This window comes from Trifolium pratense, linkage group LG4 (assembly GCF_020283565.1).
Source record: "Trifolium pratense cultivar HEN17-A07 linkage group LG4, ARS_RC_1.1, whole genome shotgun sequence".
NCBI classification, from domain to species: Eukaryota; Viridiplantae; Streptophyta; class Magnoliopsida; order Fabales; family Fabaceae; genus Trifolium; species Trifolium pratense.
Window position 1 is genome coordinate 17560093 of NC_060062.1, and position 15856 is coordinate 17575948.

Sequence of the window (15856 nt, forward strand, 5' to 3'; positions counted from 1 at the left end):
TCATCAAATTGTTAACAAAATTGTCTAAAAATTACATCAATAATCATATTAGGATTCCCTTATTTTAAATTATATGATTTTGAAATTCGAATTTGATATTATTAATACGTATGATTAGAATGAAATTATTGAACTAAAGATAAAGAAATGACTTATTTCAAAATTATGAAATAGTTGTTCAAATATCATCGCTATTTAATAGGAAAAATGATATATTCTTATGTTTTGTAAAAAAAGAAGAAGGATTTATTCTTGTGTAGCTTTATTCAAATTAAGAGTCAAAATGATAAAGGTGGGAGGATAGAGAAAGTATAGGAGGAAAGAAAAATAATAAAAGATGCAAGCTTTGAATCATATTCACACTAGCTAGCTCTCATGGTCGATTACTTAAGTCCTTGATTTAGGTCTTCAATAAAAATTTATTTTTTGTATTAATCAAAAAGGTCTTGTGTACAAAGAAATCTAGCATATTTATTTTAAATCTTCCATGCTACTTGTAAAGATAGAACAATTTATAGTGTTAGAGACTAGTTATTAAGTTACTATACCAAACAAATTAAAATAATTTTTTTATTGAATCTATCTCTCTATTTTTTTTAACTGCAAAAATATTATTCATATAAATCTAGTCTCTCTACAATGTATAAGACGAGCAAAGACCGGTAAAAGAAGAGTTAATCCGTCTCTCTATCTAGTAGGTGTGTTTGGATCTCATGTTTGTACACATAGTACAGTAGCCGCATGACCATTGAATCTAAGACATAACTGTCGTGTAGGATGCAGTCTCTGTTAGGTAAAACGGTGTTCTCTATTATTCACATAAGGCAATGCACCTTATATAGGCAAGTACACAAGGAGATTTAACACTAGCTTGAACAACAAGCAACTAGTTGGCTCAAGCCAACCTGCGCGCGCGCCTGTGGGCTTGGCAAGCCAGGCCTGCTTAGCTGCTTAGCTTACAATCCAACAAACCCTCCCTTAAGCTAAACCTCTAATACAAGTATGAATTACAAATTCTAAACAACAGTAATGACATCACAAATGCTAAGTCTATCTCTCAATTTACAAAAGCTCTCAAGCTTTAGTGCCTTGGTCATAATGTCTGCAACTTGATCTTGAGTGCTGCAGTGCTCCAACTCAACAATCTTCTCTTTGGTAAGATCCCTCAGAAAGTGGTATCTAACATCTATGTGTTTGCATTTACCATGTAAAACTGGATTCTTTGACAGCTTAATGGAAGAGCTGTTATCACAAAGTATCACAGTTTCTCCCACCTGTGCTTGACCAAGTTGATCAAGTATCCTTCTCAGCCATACTGCTTGACAGGCACTAGATGCTGCAGCTACAAACTCAGCTTCAGTAGTGGAAAGAGTCATTATAGCTTGTTTTTTTGAAGACCATGAGATTGGTCCATTTCCATACATGAACACATATCCAGATGTGGATTTTCTGTCATCCAAATCACCTGCATAGTCAGAATCTGTCCAGCCTTGCAGTTTCAATTCACCTTGATTCTTTTGATACAATATCCCTAAATTGATTGTACCCTTCAGATACCTCAGAATCCTTTTCACAGCAGCCAAATGTAGTTCAGTAGGCCTATCCATATATCTTGCTACTAAACATACAGAGAATGCAAGATCAGGTCTTGTGGCCAAAAGATACATTAGACAACCTATCATTTGCCTATATTCAGTAGCATCAACAAGCTTCCCACCTTCATTCTTTGTTAACTTGCAGCCAGTGACAATTGGACTGCATACTTTGTTACAGTTCTCCATACCAAACCTCATCAATATATCTTGAGCATATTTTTGTTGATAGATGAATATCCCATTTTCAGCTTGTTTGATTTCAACACCCAAAAAATACCTCATCCTCCCTAAATCTGTCATTGCAAACTTGCTTTTCATTGATCTTTTGAAACTTTCAAACATCTCCTCATCATTACCTGTGTATATCAGATCATCAACATATAGACTTACTATCAGAATTTTTCCTTCTTTTTCATGTTTGATAAAAAGAGTGTGCTCATATGGACATTTGGTGAATGATTCCTGCACAAAGTATGACTCAATCTTGCTGTACCAAGCCCTGGGAGCCTGCTTCAAGCCATATAGGGCCTTTTTGAGCTTGTACACCTTATACTTATCATTGGTCTGGTAGCCACATGGCTGCTCAACATACACATCTTCAGTCAATTCACCATGTAAGAAAGCACTCTTTACATCAAGCTGATACACTTTCCATCCCTTGCTAGCAGATAAGGCCAATATACACCTTATTGTATCCCATCTGGCAACAGGTGCAAAAACCTCTCTGTAATCAACACCATGCTGCTGACTGTAACCTTTAGCTACTAGTCTAGCCTTATACTTCTCAACCTTTCCATTCTCATTGTATTTAGTTTTGAAGATCCATTTCACTCCAATTCTTTTACTTCCTTCTGGTAATTCAGTCAATTCCCAGGTTCCATTTTTTCAATGGCTTCAATTTCTTGATCCATTGCTTTTCTCCACACTTCATGCTTTGCAGCTTCTTCATATGTGTCTGGATCATCATTGCAGAAAACAGCTAAATTGTGCAAACCATCATCCTCAATTTGCTCTTGTCCAGTCACATAGTCTCTCATCCAACCAGGTGGTCTCCTTGGTCTGGGAGAGATAATGGGATTACCATGTAGATCTTCATCAGAACTTTCAGTGTCACTAACATGTTCAACATCAGGACTTTGTTGGCTGCTTTCTCCAACCTCCATTGGCCCATCATTACTCACTTGATCTTTTTCATCATTGTTGCTTAGAGCTTCAATATCATCTAGATCAGTTGCTTGAGCCTTTGCAGGCTTATTGTCTTTCATTTCCCATCCTTTTGACTCATCAAAGATTACATCCCTGCTAACAATTATCCTTTTATTGGCTGGATCATAAAGTTTGTATGCTTTTGATTCTTCACTCACACCAAGATGAATACACTTAATGCTTTTTGAATCTAATTTCTTCCTTTGAGTGTCAGATACATGTGCATAGGCCACACAACCAAAGATCTTGAAGTAGTGAACTGCTGGCTTCACTTTACTCCAAGCCTCTTCTGGTGTTACTTCCTTCACTGACATGGTTGGACTTCTATTCAACACATAAGTTGCCCAAATGACTGCTTCAGGCCAAAATCTCTTAGGTACCCCTCTCTCAGTCAACATACTCCTGACCATATTCAGAATAGTTCTATTCTTTCTCTCAGATACTCCATTCTGTTGTGGAGTATAGGCTGCAGTGAGTTGCCTTTTGATTCCATGTTGACTGCAAAAATCATTAAATTCATTTGAAGTGAATTCACCTCCTCTATCAGTTCTTAGACATTCAATTTGACAACTTGACTCTTTTTCTACTATTGCTTTGAATTTTTTGAAAGTAGATAGTGCACTAGATTTTTCTATGAGAGGATAGGTCCATGTTTTCCTGCTAAAATCATCAGTGAAGGTAATGAAGTACCTGCTTCCTCCATTTGATGTAGGGTTGATAGGGCCACAGATGTCAGAATGTATCAGTTGAAGTCTTTCTGTAGCTCTCCAATTTGAAGTTTTAGGAATAGAATCCCTATGTTGCTTGCCTATAATGCAGCTTTCACAAGTTTCTGCAGTTTCTTGTAAAACAGGCAATCCCTTAACCATGGATTTCCTTGCTAAAATGTTCAACCCTTTAAGATTCAAGTGGCCATATCTGCAATGCCACAGTTGTGTAAGATATGAACTTGTAGTCTTGAAGCACATTGGAGTGATCACTGAAGCATGTATCATGTACATTCTATTAGCTGACATCTCAGTGGACATAAGCAAACCTCTGCTTTCATGATACACCTTGCAACTGTTATTGGAGAAGACAATTGTCAAGTTTTTCTGTTGTAATTGGCCAATACTCAGCAGATTATTCTTCAACTCAGGAAGATAATACACACTAGTTATGACCTGCACTATTCCTCCAATTTGCAATCTCAAATTGCCCTTTCCCATGACTTGCATTCTTGAATTGTCACCCAATTTCACAGTTTCTCTAAACTCTGAATCAAATTCAAACAGCCATTCTTTCTTTCCAACCATATGATTGCTGCAGCCAGAATCAAGAAACCAGATCTCATCTTTCAATTCACTTTTGACTGGTTCTTTAAGCTTTTCTTGCGCCATAAGCAAGACTTCACCATGTTCATCAAACTCTGCATAGTTTGCTTCTTCCCAAGTTGGACATTCACTCTGGTAATGTCCAAGCTTGTGGCATCTGTAACACTCAACAAGCTCTCTACTTTGTTGTCTACCTCTGCCTCTTCCACCTCTTGAACCGTTTCTTCCTCTCCCCCTACCCCCACCTCTACCATGTGAAGCCTGCAAGGCCTGCTCTTCATCTTTCACTAGGGTAGGCTTCATTCTTTTCTCATGGACCAACAAGCTGCTTTGTAATTCATCAATTGTAAGGGTGGTGACATCATTAGACTCTTCTATGGAACACACAACGTAATTGAATTTTTCACTCATGGATCGCAACACCTTTTCTACAACTATGGTCTGAGTCAAGGTTTCACCTGAAGCACTCATCTTGTTTGCAATTGCTAAAGTTCTTGAGAAAAAAATCACTTACAGACTCATTATCTTTCATCTGCAAGATTTCAAATTCCTTTCGCAATGCTTGAAGCTGAGCTCTCTTCACTTTGGTCGAACCTTGATATTTCTTGCGCATTGATTCCCAAATGTCACGAGCTGTGTTGCGTTCAAGAATAGTTTCCAAGATTGATCTTTCAATTGATTGAAAGAGAAAGTTCTTGGCCTTCAGATCTTTGAGTTTGCTTTCCGCTGCAAGTTGTCTTTGTTCTGCAGTTGCGTTTGCAGGCGCAACAATGATGCCATCTTCAATTAGGGACCAATATTCTTTCGATCGAAGCAAATTTTCCATAAGCATTGCCCAATGATCATAGTGTCCATCAAACTTTGGAATTGATGGACGAAGATAATCAGAATCAGCCATTAGAGGGCAAAAGAAAGCGATCAATCGAGGAAGAAGATGAAGTTTGGGAAGAGCGATTTGTAACGGTTTGTAACGGAATTGTAACTGAATTTGCAAAATCTGCGATTTGCAGTTATCAGGACCCTTGTGGGCTCACTGATACCAAATGTTAGGTAAAACGGTGTTCTCTATTATTCACATAAGGCAATGCACCTTATATAGGCAAGTACACAAGGAGATTTAACACTAGCTTGAACAACAAGCAACTAGTTGGCTCAAGCCAACCTGCGCGCGCGCCTGTGGGCTTGGCAAGCCAGGCCTGCTTAGCTGCTTAGCTTACAATCCAACAGTCTCACAATTGTGTCTATTTCAACTTCTCATGATAAAACAGTCCTCATTAATCATCTATGATCTATTAGATGAGTTAATTGTTTTTTTCCAAATTTTTTAGATGAGTTTATCTTGAAAAGTGGCAAGAGTTTTTTTATTTGATTTGAAAATATATTGTGCAACTATAATTAAAGTTTAAATAACCATTTATTTGTTTGAAGTAAATAATTGTTCATTAGATTTTTTTTTTAGCTTCAAAATTCTACCAGTAAAACTCTCATATGAACAATATCATACTCCATGGGTGTTTTAGTATGAATAAATCTTTTCCAATAAATTGGTGTCAGCAGCTGAGTTACGCAACTTGCCATATTTTGGCAACTGTTTTTGGAATTATTCATTCACACTTTGATTTGTATTCACGCAATTATCGTGCGACATACTAGTATTATTATTACTAGCGACTAGTTCCGCGTCTGCTGGTGTCTAATTTATGTCCAAAAAAAAAAGATATATTTTATGTTATGGTCAGTTTGTTAATAAAATATTTTTGCTGCTAAAAAAAAATGTACCTTATATTATAGTGATTTTGTTAATAAATTTTTTTTGTTACTGCTAAAAAATCAAGAGTATTGTTGGTATTATGAAAAATTCACACCAAAACTCATGTATTATCTTTATATATAGTATAGATAGATTCCGACAAATGGGTGAAAAATTGTGTGCGTCCACGTTTCGTGATTCGGAGGGAGGACGAGTGTAGAATGATAGTAGGTAATAATAATATGATTTTTTAATGTACTAAAAAAAATAATATGATTTTTTATAAAAAAGAAAATAAAATGTAATAAGGTAAAATAATGAGTAAATAAGTACTATTTTATCACTTTTTTCCTTTTCCAATAAGTTAAAAATGCATTCCTCCTATTCTAAATAAGATAAAGTTTATTTTTTAGATTCATTGAGAATCTATAATGTATCTGTTTCATATATGAACCTGATACATTAAATTCTCAATCAATCTAAAAAAATAATTTTTTTTTATACTATGTATTTAAAACCCGAGGGAGTATGATGTATCCGGTCACCATGGCTAGTCACAAATCAAATGTTTTCATTAAAAATAAGAACTTTGTTCATTAAGTTATTACAGACCCCGCCTCTTTGCTTTGAGTTTTCATTGCTTTATCAAAAGAATCCATCAATTGTGCCAACTTAAGGAACAGCTAAAAAGAAGAACAAAAAATCAATTTGAGATCTTTTAAGAAAAATTATTAGGAAAAGTGGTGTCTACTCCAACCCCACATAGAGTAGTTATTAGTGGATTTATATGATCAATCAGCACATAAATAAACTTTTTACTTGGAACCTTATGATTGACCATCATTTAACTGCGCCCACAATTTCTCTTTTTAATATTTTAATTTAAACATATACATTCTCATATCAAGTTGTACTTGCATCCATCTTTTTAAGATTTAAAATATATATCCTCATATCTTCAGGTTGTATGTAACTAATAATTTTTATTCTTATATTAACACTCTAATAGTAATAATCAGTAATAGACATATGCACTATTAATTAATTAAATAAAGTAAATATGTTATAATCTTGTGTCTAATAATTCACGCCTCACATTAAAATTTTCATCAATTGATATGAGAGCTCTAATACCAATTGATGAACTTGATGTAGATCATGTTATATAGATATGAAGCATATCATAATTGTAAATAAGAATTTACTGGAACCATGTACCTGAACATCAGATAAATCAATTGATTGAGATTGAAAAAAGGTTGAGAGAATGCTTCTATCTCTCATTGATGAATGGTTACGTACACTAGTACAGAAAAGTCTTTTTACATCTGGCGAAAAGCACATTTTACATCTGGCCCGCGTCAGATGTAGACGCACGAGATATAGTAAGCTGGACACATTTTACATCTGACAGTGTCAGATGTAAAATGTGCACGTTTTTCAAAATTTTCACATCTGGATCCCGTCAGATGTAAAATGTGCACTTTTCACCAGATGTGAAATCTTCATTTTTTTTAATAATCTTGCATTTTTTTTTAAATCCTGCATTTTGTTTTTCTTTTTAAATCCTGCATTTTTTTACCCACATGCCAACATCCAAAACATAACTTCACAACAAACACCATCTAAAATTAAAAATCAAGAACATATACTACAAATTTCATAGCATTCAAAATCTGAATTAAGGCAAATAGTAATAATGTCATTAATAAAACCATTCAACATCCGAATTAAGGCAAATAGTAATAATTTCATTAATACAACCATTCAACATCCAAAATTAAAATCAAAACATTTCACCACACAATAACTTTACACATACCTAGCTCCCTTCCTAAATCAAGATAGTTCACCACTAACATGACTAAAACGCCAAAGCCTAATACTTACTAAATTCAAATCACAATATATTTTGTACAATAGCACCATACATCCCTTTCCTAAATTGCATCACCAACATTGTCATCAAAATCAAGACAGTTCACAAGGCCTAAGAGCTCCCCTATATAGCAACTTACCAAAACTCAAGCTAAACAACGTACATCGTCAAATAAGAGAGAAACCCGGCCATGCTCCTAAATAGCTGCGGTCTTTTATTTTTTGGGAGCAGCAGACTTTGCAACAGGTTTCTGTGCCCAAATAAATTTAACATGACATAATCAATAACAATAATAAAATAGACCTCGATCAATAATCACAAAAAATACATCAAAGCATATACAGTGAATATAATAGTACCTCGTCCTCATAATCATCAGAGGAATCTTCATCTGAACTACTTTCCTCCTTCCTTCTTTAGCTTAACCTCTTCTAACTTTTGCTTCTTTGCACTCACTGCCTTCACTTCTTCCTCAGCCTACATCTTGCCTATATAAAAGTCAAATAATCCAATTAAAAAAATCAACAACAAAAAAGGGAGAAGATTTTTCTAATTTTCATAAAACCAGTTGGATCAATCAATAACACCTCTATTAAAATTAACATATATTACATTGCAAATCAAAGAACCAAATTTGAAAAATCAATTGAAAAACCCTACACATGTACATGCCTCAATGACAATTTCATCTACAGGAAAAAATGGTTTAATCGCACTCCAAAATTTTTAAAAAAATATAAGTATGTTATCAAACTTATATGTGCCTCTCAAAATGTCTATCCATGAACGTAGTTGATCGAGGATTTAGATGGATACATGCACATAAAGAAAATATCACAATTCTAATAAAAACACATAAAGAATTGTGGGAGACACGAATGCTTAGTGGCCCTCCAAATCTATGATTTTATAAAAATATTTACTGGTTCACCTCTCTTCTTGTTGTTGAAAATATGTATAAATTACTATACTTCTTAAAGAAAATGTCATATGACAAATTTTTTTTGTTATGAAACAAAAACAGGAACAGACTCTTATAGTGAAAGAAATTAATATGCATTAGAACCACCCAATTAAGAGGTTAGTGAATGTGGAAGAATATTCACTAACCAAATAGATTCATTACATTAGAAAGTGGCATATAAATCAGGTTGATAGTTAGAATCATCATAATTAGAAGCACATGGACCCAACCAGCTGCAAGAAGGCGATTATTGAACAAAACAATGAAGGAAGAATAAGGAATATCAACACTAGTAAGGAATAAGATGACATAATGTTTTTTACATAAGAAGATATTGAACAAAAATGAGGAAGCTTTCAAAGTGAGAGATTTGCAAATGGGAAAGTGAAGAGATGCAGAGAATAAGCAAATACTGAAGTGAAAAGAAAACAAAATGAAACTTACCTCTGCCGAGAAGTTGTGGCAGCAGAACAGCAAAAGTAGATGACAAGAACTTACCAGCGTAGAGCGGACACTCAGGCCTCGGTGAAAACATCATTGCTTTTGCCATGTTATCTTACATTTGATCTATCCATTAAGATAATCGAGTTAAGACAAGTTCAATGATATTCATTTCAAAATGAATATGGTTGGTATTGTAAAAGCTTTATTAGTGAAAACACATTGTCTCACTTGTGAAAAACATGTCAAATATTGACGATACTAGAGGCAAATCCTATTACATTTTCAATCTTGAGGAACAAATTAAATATAAGACCACAATTGAGCAATTAAAATTTTGATAATGATATTTCAGTTAGTTTAATAATCAAGACAACCTAAACAGAAGCTGCAACCTATCATGCAAAATAATGACCAAATTAGGAAGTTCAGATCTGTAATTCTTTCGTCCTCTCTCACAAGTGTGGCTGCAAATTTAACAGTTATCTCACTCACAGTTATTTCACCAAAGTTTGCAGTGAGATTTAGTGATACTAATGACTTTTTGGAAAAATTGTTTAGAACATATTTCACTACCTGCCTCTTTTACCAACAAATAAAATCCTTCTTATCAGAAAATTTTGTGCGTGCAAAAAAGCAAAGCAACTCCAAAGGAACCAAAAGAGTATCCATCCGTTTCCCTGCCTTTCCCACAAGAGCATTTAGCAACCCTTGTTTTGTTCTAATATCCATTGCCTCAGATATCTGCATCCAGAAATCCATATATATGGATGCATAAAACATTAGAAATTAGTTAGCAGAAATGTGATATTAATATTACAATTCTTAATATAACTCATAGATGAGAGAAAAGTAAAGAATAGTAGTGAACATATATTATTGATAGTTTGATCAATTTAATGGATCCTATTTATACATATAAGTCCATATGAAAATGAGAAGATAACAACTAACAATGATAACTAACTTTTTTATATAAACCAGTTATCCTCCACGCGAAACTGCGAGGACTAATTCCTCTAGGACCCAATCTCGGGATAATGATAACTAACTTTAAACTAACTACTAACAAACTTATGTCTAGTAATTAACATACATACCCAGCTTTGATGAGATTTAATTAAGTTCCAACAAACAACCACTATACCAGACAAAAAAAAAATCAGGAAAAGTATCTATGCTTACAAGTTTCTATACAATTAAAAACAATCAGAATAACAAAAAAAAAACAATCAGAATAACAAAAAATAGACATTGATTATTGTTCAGTATCAATTATCATTACCTATACAAGAAAAATGTGCACATAAGACCCTACAGATTTCAGAGATTTATAGATTAATTTCTCAATTTCAATTTTGGAGTAAAACCCTACAACTATAATAAGTTTATGGAATTGATAATGTAATTTTTCATTCAAAAAATCACTGAAACTTTAAATGAAATAAAAACTATACCAGACAGATTTTAAACAGCAGATTTCCACTGAGAGAGCTTCGATTTGTGAGGAGAGAGAGCTTCAATTCGTGTTCACTGAGTTGAATTTTAGGGTTCAGTGAGCCTCGAATCTGCAATTAGGAATTAGATTTTGTGATTCAGTGAAAGGGATTGGAGGCTAGGGTTCGAATTCGCGATTCATCACTGAGAGAGATGAAGAATTCGAATTCGCGACCACGAGTGAGAAAGAGAGAGATCGAGCGTTGTGAGTGCGAGGAATGGAGATCTTAAGTGAGATAGGGTTTTTTCTTTTGAGTTACTCTCCTCACTTAATTTCAATTAAAAAAAATTTCCCTTGAAGACTTTTTACATCTGGGGATATTATGGTCAGAGACAATATTATTTTAGACAATGTTTGCCATAATTACAAGATTGCCACCGCGTTTAGTTTTGCATCTGGGAATATTAGAGCCAGATGTAAAAACTTGTGTCTATGTATTTTTTACTTCTGGTAACATTGAAAGTCAGATGTAAACAATACTCCGTACTCCTTTTCACATCTGGTATTTCTTTCACAGATATAAAAACGTGTTTAATAAGTCATTTTTCTACTAGTGGTATTTTGTATTCAGTATATATATTAACATAATGGGATAATTAATATATATGTTCATAAGTGGAGGCATGAACCTCTCATGGGGCTAATTCTAGGCATGCAACAACAAAAACAAAAACATTAAATCTATTTAAAGGGTTATTAACTTTCTACAAATATTTTTTCATACATTGAGCAAAAATCATGTTTTCTTAATTCTTTTATCCATGCATTATTATTATTATTATTATTATTATTATTATTATTATTATTATTATTATTATTATTATTATTATTATTATTATTATTATAAAGACAGATTGTCCCTTTTACCTTTCTCCTTTTCTTGCTTCCCCCACTGTTTTGAATTAAAGTATCAAACAAGGTGCTGGTAAGAAGCATTTTGAGTAGATGCCCATATGATTATCTATGAAGTATAATCAAACCTTTTACTTTTACTTTTATGCCTTGAGAGATCCTTATCATATTGTATTTTTATTTGACTAAATTAAATTTAAATAACTCAAGCCTAGAGTCAAGAGTTTTATCGATTACTTTAGAGACACACAACATTCTATATATGTCATAGATTTGAAGCTTATGAGTCGATCAACTCCCAGCGTTTGATTGAAAGGAAAGAAAATGAGAAGAAAGAAAAATACGAAAACCAATCGATGAATCGAGACTAAGAAAATGGAAAGAAAAGAAAACACAAAATAGGCTTAACTACACATTTTGGTCCCTTACGTTTATTTTAGGTTTTAATTTGGTCTCTTACGTTTAAAAAGTATCAATTTGGTCTCTTACGTTTATTTTAGGTTTCAAGTTAGTCCTTTCCGTCAATTTTGTCACGTGGCAGCCAATTTGCATATGTGGACTGACACATGGCACTTAGACACAGTGACACGTGTACTGTTCAAACGGTGTTAGTGACAAAACTAACGGAAAGGACTAACTCGAAACCTAAAATAAACGTAAGAGACCAAATTGATAATTTTTAAACGTAAGGGATCAAATTGAAACCTAAAATAAACGTAAGGGACCAAATATGTAGTTAAGCCTTTTATATTTTATGACAGAAATTGGCGACAGTTGATGGCTATTGATAATTGTGTTGTGAATTCGGATTGAATCACACCAATAAAATAATTGATGTGTTGAGCAAATAACGATTAAGCAATCAAATAATGAGATCGGCAATAATAATCACAAATCAAAAGATAAAGCGATAAAGAAAAAAGGAACACAAGAGAATTGTTTACCCAGTTCAGTCAATGTGACCTACTCTTGGGGAGAGAGCAGCTCTCCGATCCACTATCAAACTTGTTCCTTGATTACAATGAAATTCACCACAAGAGTTACAAGATTTAGAGTTTTTCCTAAATCTACCCTAAGCCCGAATTTCTTCCCGTGACCAAGAAATTCAATATGAAAGTGTTTCCCAAGGTGATAGAATGTTTCCCTAACCCTAGAGTCTTCCCAAGATGAAATCTCTCAACCCTAGCCTTTTTGTTAGCCTTTGAAACCCTAAAAACACCTTAAAAAAGTCAGAAAACGCATAACATATATATAGGCCCGCAGACACTACGCCTGGGCGCAGCCTCCCACGCCTGGGCGTGAGCAGGCAGAGTTCAACCCAGTTTTTTCACGCCTGGACGCCAGCTCCCACGCCTAGGCGTGAGCAGGCAGAAACTACGAAAACATGATTTTCTGATTTTTACATTATTTCAAGGCAATATTCAACAATTCTCCACCTTGCCTTTAAATCAATGGTGATGCCGACTTCTCATCAACCACCGTGCTGCTCTCTCCAACCTCCGTCTACTCTTCAACGAAGTTAATCAAGTCCAAGCAATGCTTGAACTTAGCTCTAGGTAACGATTTGGTGAACATGTCAGCTGGATTCTCCTTCGATGCAATTTTCTCCACCATGATCTCTTTTGTCTCAATCATGTCTCTTACAAAATGCAACCGAATGTCAATGTGTTTTGTCCTTTCATGATACACCTGGTGATTTGCCAAATGAATGGCACTCTGACTGTCACAATGTATCTTCACACATCCTTGACTAATCCCCATTTCTCCAATCATACCCTTCAACCATATGGCTTCCTTGACCCCTTCAACGAGAGCTATGTATTCTGCTTGAGTTGTTGACAAGGCTACAACATATTGTTGATTGGCCTTCCACGTTACCGCCGTACCGAACAAAGTAAACACAAAACCCGATAAGGATTTTCTAGTGTCTATGTTACCTGCATAGTCCGCATCCACATATCCCTCCAAAGCATCTCTTCCTGGATCAGTTCTTGTGTACTTCAGACCACCCTTCAAAGAACCATTCAAATACCTCAGAACCCACTTCAAAGCTTGCCAATGAACTTGGCCCGAATTTGCCATAAACCGACTTACTACGCTAATTGCATATGATAAATCAGGCCTACTACAAACCATGCCATACATGATGCTTCCAACCCCACTTGCATAGGGAGTACTCTCCATCTTTTTTCTCTCATCCTCGGATTGAGGACACTATTTTATCGACAACTTTGAATGGTGACCAAGTGGCGTATTCACTACCTTAGAATCTGTCATTCTAAACTGCTCCACCACTTTCTTCAAATAATCATGTTGAGATAAGAACAACTCACCTTTACTCTGGTCTCTCAAGATATCCATACCAAGTATCCTCTTCGCATTGCCAAGATCCTTCATCTCAAATTCACCATTTAGTTTCTCCTTGAGCTGTTGAATCTCTTGCTTGTCAGAACTTGCCATAAGAATATCATCTACATAAAGAAGAAGGTAGAGAATGACTTTCTCATTCCTCTTCATCATGTACACACAACTCTCATAGTTGCTTCTCACAAATCCAGTCTTCAATAAGAAATCATCAAATCGACGATACCACTGCCTTGGACTCTGCTTCAACCCATACAAAGATTTCTTTAACAAACACACTTTTGAATTGTCTTTCACAAAACCTTCAGGTTGTTGCATGTAGATAGTTTCTTCTAACTCTCCATGTAAGAATGTGGTCTTCACATCCATTTGTTCTAACTCAAGATCATACATGTTAACAATCGCCATAAGTACCCTTATAGAACAATGTTTCACCACAGGTGAGAAGATTTCGTTGTAATCAATCCCCTCAACCTGAGTAAAACCCTTTGCTACAAGTCTTGCCTTATACCTTGGAGCTTCGACCCCTGGTATACCTTCTTTTCTTTTGAACACCCACTTGCTACCAACTACCCTTTTATTTTTAGGTAATGACACAAGCTTCCAAGTCTGGTTCTTCTCCAATGAAAGCATTTCCTCATTCATTGCCTTCAACCAGTCTTGACTATGTATGCTTTCTGATGCTTCCCTGAAGTTCTTTGGTTCCGAGTCTTGCACTTCTTCAGCTGCATTCAAAGCATAACAAATAAGGTCAGCATAACCGAGTCTATTAGGTGGACGAATAACTCTCCTATCCCTATCTCTTGCTAGCTGATAGTGAGGAACAGTTGTTTAATCACTTCCACTTACATCAGGTACTTGAGTCTCATCCTCCTTTTCCCTCTCATTTGTGGAAGGCTCCACCTCAAACTGAATTCTCTCCACCCCCGTTTCTGGTCTTTTCTCAAGGTCTTTGCACTTCATCCCCATTCGGGTCTCATCAAAAGTGACATCCCTGCTTATGATAAACTTTGATCCTCCAGGCTCCATCTTCCACAGTTTGTAACCTTTCACACCTTTAGGGTAACCAATGAAAACACACTTCACAGCTCTAGCATCAAGCTTATCTTGCTTGACATGTGCAAATGCTAAAGCTCCAAAGATTTTCAAGTTAGAGTAGTCTGCCGGCTTGCCACTCCAAACCTCCATAGGTGTCTTTAGATCAATTCCTGTTGATGGACATCTGTTGATCAAATATGCAGCAGTGTTAACTACCTCTCCCCAGAAACTCTTGGGTAATCCAGCTCCCAACAGCATACATCTCACGCGCTCCAGCAAGGTCCTGTTCATCCTTTCAGCCAGTCCATTCTGATGCGGTGTGTATGCAACAGTCTTATGCCTCTTTATACCTAGTTTCCTGCAAAACTCATTAAACTGCTCTGAAACAAACTCCAGGCCATTGTCAGTCCTTAAAAGTTTTAGTTTACTTCCTGTTTGATTTTCTATTAAGGTATGTCATTCTTTGAATTTTTCAAAAGTGTCACTTTTATTCTTTATTATGTAAACCCATACCCTCCTAGAGTAATCATCAATTATTGAAAGAAAATATGAACCTCCCCCATGAGTAGACACAGATGCTGGACCCCAAAGATCCGAGTGAACATACTCGAATGGCCTAGTAGACTTATGCACTCCCACCCCAAACTTAACCTTATGTTGTTTTCCTAGAGTACAATTATCACAAAAGTCTAGTTTGTTCAATTTTTCTTTCCCTAGTAAACCTTGTTTAGCTAGTTCAACTAAACTCCTTTCACTAACATGACCTAACCTCAAATGCCATAGTTTAGTTATGTCTACATTTTCAACACTAGTTACTAATGCATTAGAAATAACAGTTGAACCTTCTAAAATGTAAAGACCATTCATTTTAGACCCCTTAGCAATTACTAATGCACCATTAGAAATTCTCATTACCCCACGTTCAATCCTAGTACAATACCCTAGATTATCAAACA

At 35.2% G+C, this 15856-nt stretch overlaps 1 long non-coding RNA gene across 1 annotated transcript; it reads right to left on the minus strand.

Moving 5' to 3' along the window:
- Positions 1 to 7630: 7630 nt before the first annotated feature.
- On the minus strand, positions 7631 to 10873 carry LOC123919975. The gene is made up of 5 exons (XR_006813372.1): positions 10606 to 10873; positions 9725 to 9892; positions 9206 to 9274; positions 8103 to 8231; positions 7631 to 7993 (listed from the first exon to the last, which is right to left on the minus strand). It is a non-coding gene; the product is annotated as an uncharacterized LOC123919975 (long non-coding RNA).
- Between the last annotated feature and the right edge of the window lie 4983 nt (positions 10874 to 15856).